Source organism: Pavona decussata, unplaced genomic scaffold (assembly GCF_977016875.1).
Source record: "Pavona decussata unplaced genomic scaffold, jaPavDecu1.1 SCAFFOLD_470, whole genome shotgun sequence".
In the NCBI taxonomy this organism is placed as follows: Eukaryota; Metazoa; Cnidaria; class Anthozoa; order Scleractinia; family Agariciidae; genus Pavona; species Pavona decussata.
In genome coordinates this window covers 137,265-147,386 of record NW_028145808.1, presented here as the reverse complement: position 1 = coordinate 147,386, position 10,122 = coordinate 137,265, and positions in this window count along the sequence as shown.

The following is a 10,122-nucleotide window of genomic DNA, read 5'->3' as shown; positions in this document are numbered from 1 at the left end:
TACTGATAACTTGGTTGAATCACACCTAGCACCCAGGAGCTCCTGACGCAAGAAGCTTTGTTACATTCGCGATCCATCGACAGATACAGTAACCGGCTCAGACAAAAGGCTCAGACTTGCCCAACACTTAGCACACGCGCATTAGAGCCCTATTGCACTTTTGAAGCCTGCGAAGAAAGCCGAATTTATAACTTGGGCTCCACAGGACGGCCAAGTAAAAATGTGGGAAAAACTTAAAATAGGCTCGTAAAAATTTGTTTTGGTTATTTGGAAAGGCTCTTGTACAGATTTTTTTCCAATTTCAACCACAAATTGGCTATATTGAGTCGTTTAAATCTTTAAAGTTTTGTTGTAAAGTGTCTGACTAGACAATTAACAAAATAGCAGACATTGTTTGTAATGAAGGCTCTCTGTTACCATTGCTATAGGAACAGCTGTTGCTTGAAAATCAACCAGAAAGTAAAATTTTACCATAGTTGAAAAGGTGGTACAGTATGAAGGGCAGAAAAACTGGTGCAAGCTTCCTTAAGTAAGGAATTCAAAGGCCCGTTTTCATGGTCTTGGGTACCCGAGAGAACCCTCCCCAAAAGACAACTTTAGGGAGCGTTGATATGAAAATTGCGTGTCTGAGACAAAGTTGACCCCACTTAATTTTTCACAGTAATTCTGAAATGTGAAAATCCTCATCCCCCCTTCTTCTTTGTAATTCGACCGAGTATGGTCAAACGTTATTGAAACGTTAAGGACTTCTCCGTATGTTACAATCACGCTATCAAAGATTTTAAAAAGATTTTAACACGTCGATTAGCTGTGTTCTGGCAATTGAGGTTCTCCGACAAATGCTTTTAAAATAGAGTTCGAGTAATCGAAGTCAATTTGATTCCAGGAAAAGTAAAATTAGTTTGAGTTGGCAGGGAATTCGAGTTAACGAGGTTCGAATTAGCTGGTAGTAAATGACTGAAAAATGGACCAGATCCAGGAGAAATCGGATTTCGGTTTGGGAGGAGTAGGATAAATCCCTGAAGATTGTTAAGTCACTGCTAGTTACTACAAACATAAGTTCCACTCAACACAATTTGTGTGGTAACAATAACTGAATTTCAAAGCGGAGTAACCTCTGACAATTTATGCAGGCAAACAAGAAAATACTGTTACTGAGGTTATGTCATTTATTCAAATCTTTTAATTGTTTAGCAATGCCTCATTCCTCACAAGAACAATCGCGAGAAAAAGAAGAACGTGAAGCCAACTTGATCCGACAGTTAAGACAGACAGAAGAACAAAGAGATAACATACAAAGGGAATTGGAAAATTGCCAAGAACAGTTACGAGGAAGAGACGAGCAGTTGGAGCGACAAAACTCGCACTTGAGGGAGATGGAGCAACAGTTAACAAATTTTGAGCGACGAATTAGAGAGAAAGAAGAAGAACGGGCAAACCTAGAAAGACGGTTGATGTTGAAAAACCAGGAATTAAATGAACTAGAGACGACTCTTTTAGCAGCTCAGCAAGCTGCCATAAGTCAACAGAGTCGCCAAGAAACTTATGACTGGGTCATTTTACGCGATGAAATTCACATAACAAACAAACTCCTTGGGAGAGGTGGCTGGGGAAGCGTTAACGAGGGAACGTATTGTGGCTGTACTGTAGCTGTGAAGCAAATTCACGACTTGATTCTATCTCCGCATAACAGACGTTTATTTGAGAGAGAGATGAATATTGCTTCAAGATGCCGCCATCCTTGCTTATTACAATTCATTGGAGCAACAAATGACGAGGGAAGTCCTCTCTTTGTCACCGAGCTAATGGAAACATGTTTGCGGGCGTTGTTAGAGCAGCGCGAGCTCTCTGACGAAGAGGTCAAGGTTGTTTCGCTGGATGTAGCTTGTGCTCTTAACTACCTTCACCAAAAGAAACCTTTTCCTATCATTCATCGGGATATTAGTAGCGGTAACGTGTTGCTATGGAGACAGGGCAACCAATGGAGAGGCAAAGTGTCAGATTACGGCACTGCTAATTTCATGCAGCAGACCATGACAGTGGCTCCTGGAGCTATGATCTACAGCGCGTCTGAAGCACTTACGTCATCAAATCAAACGACTAAGGTTGGTAATGAGTGAAGTAACCGTGTGATTTCTATAAAACGGTAAACATTTTATTCAACTTTGACAAACAGAGGAACAGAATACAAATTATTTATAACATAAATAAATAACCGAAGGGCTGCGTTACTGTTCGCTGGCTACCATTTCCATTTGAGCACTAAATAAATGGTTTTTTTCTAAAACCGACTGACACATCAAACTTAGATCAGAGTCTTAAAATAATTTTGATTCGCACTCTAGAGTTTACCTCAGCAATTTTTTTGGAGGAATTAAGCAGCATCAGCACTAAGACTTAAACATCTGGCTCTTCAACTTCACCCTCACATGTCTGTGCACAACGTTCTTGTGATGGTAAATCTTTTGTTGTCGTCTGTAACAAATGATCATCAGGGAAGGAATGCAGCCTGTGGTTTCTTTGGGCAAAACATTACAGATGTCTGATCTTTCTTGAATAATGACGGCGATTCACAATAAAGAGCAGTTTTCGATTGCCTGTCGCAAAATCAAAACCAAAGTGATTACTCTGGCCAATCACAACAGACACAAACAGCGCAATGAACCATTTAGAATTCGAATCACATTCATGTTTTCGGCGCCAAGCGCAAGAAAGTCATGCGAGCAAGTCTCGGTTGGTTTTGGTTTTGTTACTTATTAGTTGAGAAAGTGGTGCGAATTTTGTGCACTAATCACAGAGCGAGGTAAAGCGAAACCAAAGCAAACGCGAAGTGACGACCAGGACAAAGCAACCCACTAGTGCCCTTTTTTCTTAATAATAATAATAATAATAATAATAATAATAATAATAATAATAATAATAATAATAATAATAATAATAATGATGATGATGATGATGATGATGATGATGATGATAATGATAATAATAACGGACGTGCTTTTCAAAGCGGCCCTGTTAAAGAAAATAAATACGATAAACAATAAAAAGATGTAACAATACACTCAACTGAAAACCGCTCTAAAATAGCTAATGACGTGGCACTTAATGGACGTGAATGTCTAAAGAAACAAAGGTGTAGCTCTAATATTTGAAGTGCATAATTTGCACTAAATTAAGTTTTATCATTGTCACTATTTTTAGGTTGACGTTTACAGCTTCGGTATCCTTCTCTGTGAAATGTGCATCCGCGAACTGCCTGATCCTGAAAGGCGTGGAGAACAAATGGCATTTGTAACGAATCGCAGCTTTCGAGGTCTGATACGGCGATGTGTGAAACAAAATCCAGCAGCGAGACCTAATATGGGACAAATTATTCAGGAATTGCAACAATTTAACGGAGTGTCATAGTTGCATATCAAGCGACATATAAGCTTGCTTGATTCAGTATTGAATCCATTTTTGTTTGGGGTAACGTTTCTAACCTATTAACAGTACAGTATTGTAAAAATGATCGTCCCTGAGACCATAAGTTTACGTCGAATTTTCTGATAGTTTTGAGTTATTGTTCAATTTTTTTAGGAAAATATAAAAAAAAAATTGGTCTAGACAATGCATGGAAATTCAGACCGATATCACAAAGACCTTCACAGAAGACATTTTACGTGGAATTCGACTGGAGTGTTTCCATATAATAAGCACATTATATAGTACCAGACCTGACGCTAAGCAAAGTGTTTTTAGATAAACTTAGGTATGTTATGGTAAGACCTCAAAGTATCAACAGTGAGGCAATAACGACACTCCTCTATGAGAAGCATTCATAATAAGGGTAGTAAAGTGTAGAAGGTAAATGAAATGCATAGTTTACAGCAACTTTTGATACTCAAAAGGTTATGTCCTGGTAGTGGTTAATCCTATTTGACACTGAGCGGAAAAATACACATACAGTACACCTGGAGTGGACCTTGCCCTTGCCCTAGACCTAACTGTTCACAAACTGTAAGTGAAATCGATTACTTGGTTTCATTGTTAAATTGTTAAATTGTTCCTGAAATTAAGCTCTGATTGGAAAGAGCAGAAGGTGGCATGTTTTGCCGTCTTTCGTGGCGAACGGCCGATCGTTGCCCTCGCCTCCTACACCAAAACCTCGAGGCAGTTTTTTTTTCGTTTGGTCTTCTCACTGGGTCATATAAGTATAAATAGTCAGTCTACATTAGTACTATGTTAGTTGATATTCAACTCTTAGATTGGAATAAGATAAAAGTACACTTTATAGATTTTGCAGATAAAACGAAACGTTGAGAACGGAGTAAGGACATACCCAAAAGGCCCATGGAGTTTGTAATTCGTTTTTTCTACTTAATTACTAAAACGTTCTATTACTTTATAATTGAGATACCGCAGAGGTTTAGTGTTGATTTCTCTATGCTAGTCATTTATCTGTTGTTTACTATTTTCAGTTTTCTTGTTAAGGCCTGTTTTATTCAGTTATAGTGAAGCCGTGTTCAAGCAGCAACTAAGGTTTTTCGTGTGATAAACTTATTACGCTGCGTGTTGTTGTTGTTTTTATATATATATTTTCTACAAAATGTGTAGTTGGTATATGACACCAAGTTTAAATATTAGATAAAGCTATAGCCTTTGAAGCAATTTATAGGTAAATAATCAGTTTATAACGCTAGTTGTTTGCTCTGTATTTTCTACAAAATATGTAGTTGGTATATGACACCAAGTTTTAGTATTAGAGAAAGCTATAGCCTTTGAAGCAATTTTTAGGTAAATAATTTTTATAACGCTAGTTGTTGGCTTTGTATTTTCTTCAAAATATGTACTTGGTTTATGACACCAAGTTTAAGTATTAGAGAAAGCTATAGCCTTTGAAGCAATTTTCAGGTATATATATTTTGTAATGCTAGATGTCTGTTCTACATTTTTTACAAAATATGTAGTTAGCATATGAAACGGCGTTTAAATATTAGAGAAAACTATAGCCTTTGAGGTAGTTTCGGAGGCTCGAAAGGGTTCTAGCCTCGTTCTCACGCGTAACCCACCCACGCCATAACTGTACGCGTCAGCTGAATGAATCAAAATGTCTGTCTAAAGTCGCACGCGCAGAACACCGGAAGTGGAAATGCAGCGTAAAATCGCGCGAACCGGAAATAAAAGCTGCAGAAACATTTGTTTTTATCTCGAAATTTTGCGCGGTGACCTATCTTGCTTTTTTGCACGCATGGCACATTCAGTATGTCACTTCAAATAGAAATGTTTGGGAGAAATTTGTCTAGTAGAAAAAATGCCTCTTTTGAAATAACACAAGATCTACTAGATAACTTTCTGTCATATTTCTAAAGGCGTTAAAAAATTTAGGGTGCTTTCCAACAAAGCAATAAAAACGGTAGGTCGCCGCCTTATTTTTTGATAAAAGAAGCAGAGACCGATACAACGTAGAATTACGGTTTAAAGGTTACTATACTATTACTAAACCGTAATTCTACGTTGTATCGGTCTCTGCTTCTTTTATCATTTGTCTTTGTTAAGCCGATCAGATCAACAATTGATCCAACGTATACCAGCAGGATTATCGTCCACGGTTCTTGCTTGAACTTGACTTATTTTTTTAAGTATTTTGCAAAAACTGAAAGTTAGAGGTCCTTTTGTAGCGCGTACCTGTTGCCATGGTAACTGCAATGACGCCAGAACGTCCTTAAAGTATTCCCCGACAACTGAGTTACAAAGCTTTTATAGTTTGTCGACATGATGAGAAGCAATGTTTTGTAATCTTTCATCATTTCACAAACACGTACTACAACAATGAAAAACCCTTACGAGCTTATTCTATATAATACAGTTTAGTATTGTTTTATGTTTTAAACAAGCAATAAAGTTGTTCAAGAACACCAAGTTCAAGTATTAGTGGAAGTTGTGGCCTTTGAAGCAGGTTTTTTTCGGCAGAATCTGTTATATAATACCAGTTGTTTGTAAAAATGTTTCTGCAAGATATGTAGCAAGCATAGTACACCCAATTTAAGTATTAGAGAAGGCTATAATCTTTGAAGCAGTTTTTAGATGTCTTAAAAAATTATCTTTTCGGAGTTCTGCCGTAAGTTTGCAGTGCAATTATTACGTTGATCACAATTAGATTGCCAGCAATTCTTTCAGCCAGTATTGTCAACTACTGACAAAAAAGTAGAACTACTGACCCCTAATCTATATCTGATGATGCATGCAAGTGTCATGTGAGTTCATTTCTTTAGTTTCTCTCTTTAAATAGATGGTAATTTAGTGATTTTTGTTAACTTTTGTTTTTGGCATTTCCTGTCCTTTGATTTCTCTTGACTGGCCAAAATCCCGGTGTTTTCTTTTATTCGTTGAGTTTTCTTAGCTTGCACATGTTTTACGAAAAATGGCTACAGCAAAATATACCATGTGCTTAGTTCTTGTGGTTTAAACATCATTGATTTACCTTAATTATTTTTAGAGTTCGTACGTCATTGTCATGTTGGTGGCCAGAACGGTAGGGAACATTCTTCAGGTCAGCTGAGAATCTTGTTCAAAACATTTTAATTTTTTGCCCAAGATAGTTCTTGTTCACCGAAGAAGCTGAATTTGTGAGTTAAACTTGCAAAATTCAAAAACTGATTATGTTTAATCTGAGTTGAAGTAAAGGTACAGCCTGACTCCTTACCAAGGTCTCGTTCCATCGATTGGATTCCGGAATCGTGAGACAAATGTAGTAATTTTGACTGACTACAAGGACACAATTCCTTGCTTGGTTATGGAACATGGTATGTGAATTATCTGCGATTTTTGCCCACAATCAGTACCCAGCCACCATCATGGTCGATTCTTGAATTATATCCTTTGGAGAAAAGATTTAACAAAACTTTTTATGAGTTTTAAGATCGAGTGGGATATTGATGGTTTGTCTCTCTCGCGTAGTGCACAAGCCACTCTAGTAAAATGCTGTTAATTTCCAATTCCTTATGTTTCCACAATTTTGGTAAGGGGAAACTAACGTCGACAGACAGACAGACTTTTGTTTATTCCTTCTTTAGAAACATTCTTTTGTCAGTCTATTATTTGACTTTTCTTATTCGGGTTTCGCAATGACAGAATGCATCGGTTTCCACTTCAGAAAAGAACACTCGGATCTCGTGTCAAACTGATGCCCATGCCGGTGATTTTCTCACAACCATGGAATGTTTTCTACGAGAATTGAATTCAACTTTGTTTTCAACGAAGGCCTGTGTCGAGGCCCGTAGGCTAGTTTTTGTCCGGGTACGTTCTTTTTCTATTTAAACGGACCAAACAGCTGTAATTTAAAATTTTCATTATCAATTCTCTGTCTTTGTCAATGCTATGTACTGATTATATTGTGATAAAGAAACTGGTTCAAGACTACAACTGGAAAACCTTATCAAGTACTGAACTCCCGGGGAAATGAACTATCCCTAAGAACTTCATATTCAATTATTATCTAAAAAATAGATTTCACTGATAACTCTTCCATCAACTGCTCTTGGCAAGTAGATATAAACAAATATGAGAAATTTAATTTTCTTAAAATTTTGTGGTTCGGACTTATCGCACCCCGGGAGGTGTTCGAAACCCACTAGCGAGATCGTGAATTTTGCAAGACTTGCAGCTGTTAGTTCTGGAGAATACAGATAATTCAAAAGCTCCTTATTCGCAAGTTATAAGCTATAAACCTTCACGTTTAAAATGTGATGAATTGCAATCATAAGCTTTAATGACCGTAATAAATCTGAGGGCACAAAGTTTATCTACTTTGAGCACTTATTGCAACATGCGATTTAGCCCAAGGTCAAAGAAATAAATTACAAATTAAAGTGGTTTGTACTTACAGGCTTTTCTACATATCAGTGGAAAGTTCCATCCATCGTCTATGAAAATCTGTTTAAGCATTTGGCCGCAATCCAGTTTCTGTTCCACAAGTGAAATTCGACTACAGTGTAGCATGAAAATTTTGCGGGTTCTATCATTTGCGGATTTTGCGGATTGATCTCTATCCACAAAAATTAGTTCCCGAAATAAAACGCCCTTCAGTCAAATTAAAAACTCCGCTTTTAATAGACTTGTGCCACTGGGGCGATATACGTTGGACTTAAACAAGAACATTAACATGATTTTCTATTGGAAAAAGCAACCAGAGCTTAGATACAAACAAAACAATGTGTAAAGCACAGAAAACGGCAAGTGTACAGCAATTCAGCACATTAGATTGACACGAATGGGTCATCTGAAGGAACACCATTTGCTAGGACGTCTGCGATGCCACATTTTTCTATTTATTCTTGATGACTGCTGGATTTTTCTGCAAGTACTGATAAAAACTGAACAAGAGAGTGTTATTATTATTGACTGAGTCTGTCTCATTGCGTTACAATAACTTTGATAGGCAAAAAAGCAATAAGACCTACACGTAATGCAATTGCAGAGGATAAAACGAGCGGAGATACAATCAGTAAAAATCGTAGAAACAAACTAAAAGAGATCCTTACGTTGAGGTGCCGAGTTTCTTCGAAATGTTACTGATTTACCTACATGCCACATATCATTTGAGAGCTTACGATGTATACAATATTTTAAACAGTAAACTTGCGATGCGACTTGCAGCGATATTGCAGTAACTGTTTAAAAAGATAAAATTTGTTTTCAGTCCCACTTCTTCCAGCTTGCGGTACTGAATCAGTGGTGACTACTTGCTAAGAGCTTTCCCGGCTGTTTGCAATAAATTTGTTAACCTTGGCTTTGGTTAAAAACGGCATCTTTTCCATGCGATTTCCTCAGCGACTATCAGGAAAACTCAGAGTTTGTTCAGACGAAACAACAGAACTCGAACCGATTGCAACAAGTTTTGTAATGTTTTCACCCGCCACAGGGATTGATGACAGCGGGATTGAATGATCCAGGATGACCGGCTCAATTTTAGGCGAGGAGAGAGAAGAAAGAAAACCTCTGGTATAAGAATAATCCTCAGATTGCAGTGCAAATGCCATACATGCGACATAGAATTTTGCAGACATTATTTAACTGTTTTTCGTTATTGTACGGTATTTCGAGGCACCCGTCAGCAAGACCCTTAAATACTTAAAATCGTGTCGTCTGCGTTACTAGATCGTTCCGGGGGGTGCCTACTTTTGTTACTGCGCATACGTTCTAAGCATCTCTGAGATACTCGGGTTTCGTATGGATGGTGCCTACTAATACAGGGATATTTTTGTACGGTTTAAAACTATGCGGAGAAAGCAAGTGCTTTTAATTTGGTATCTCAAAAGAAAATTGGGGTAACCATGCATTTTTCAGAAATAATAAAGCTTCAATTTGAAAAAAAAAAAAAAAAAAAGCCATACATTGCTTTGTAATTTATTGTTTTTAGAATAATTGTTGTTTAATTATCTCTAAATTATGCGTGCTTAACCCCAATTTTCATTTCGGATTACAATATCCGTTGCTAAGGTCTGCTTTTCCCGCATAGTCATAAACCGCACAAAAATACTTCTGTAGTAAGTTTGATCTGTTCGGATGCTGTAGCTGAAAATTTAAGTTGCAGAAATTTTTATTAAACGGAACCTCATTCCCCGAATTTACATTCACGAAAATGCTACCCGGTGGACTTTTCACGCAATATTTCCTTCTTTAAAAACGAAAGGAATTAGTTTTCTTGTGTTACGAAATTTTGATCTTCAGGAGATTTTCTTAACAACCAACCCCTTTTCCATCGGACATTGAATCAACCAACAATTCGTCAAGTATGTTTAAAATTAGACTTCTCCAATTTTATCTGTCAAAACGAGAAACCTACAGTTCTCCGTTTCGTTAATTGTGATTGTTTTTGATGGTCTATTGTGGCCCTTCTGCTGTTTGTAACTGTCAGACTATCGGTTCTGTTCCTTTTTTTTTTGTTGTTGTTGTTAATTAATATGTTAAATTTTGTTATTCTCTCTCTTACCATTATCCGTCATATCAATGACATGTTATTTTCGATACTAGAGGCCGAGGACGATTATGATGAATCGCCCATACTGCTTAAAAAAAATAGCGAACTATCGGAACGATACACAGTTTAATTTATAAAGTCGATACTGAAAATCTCATTTA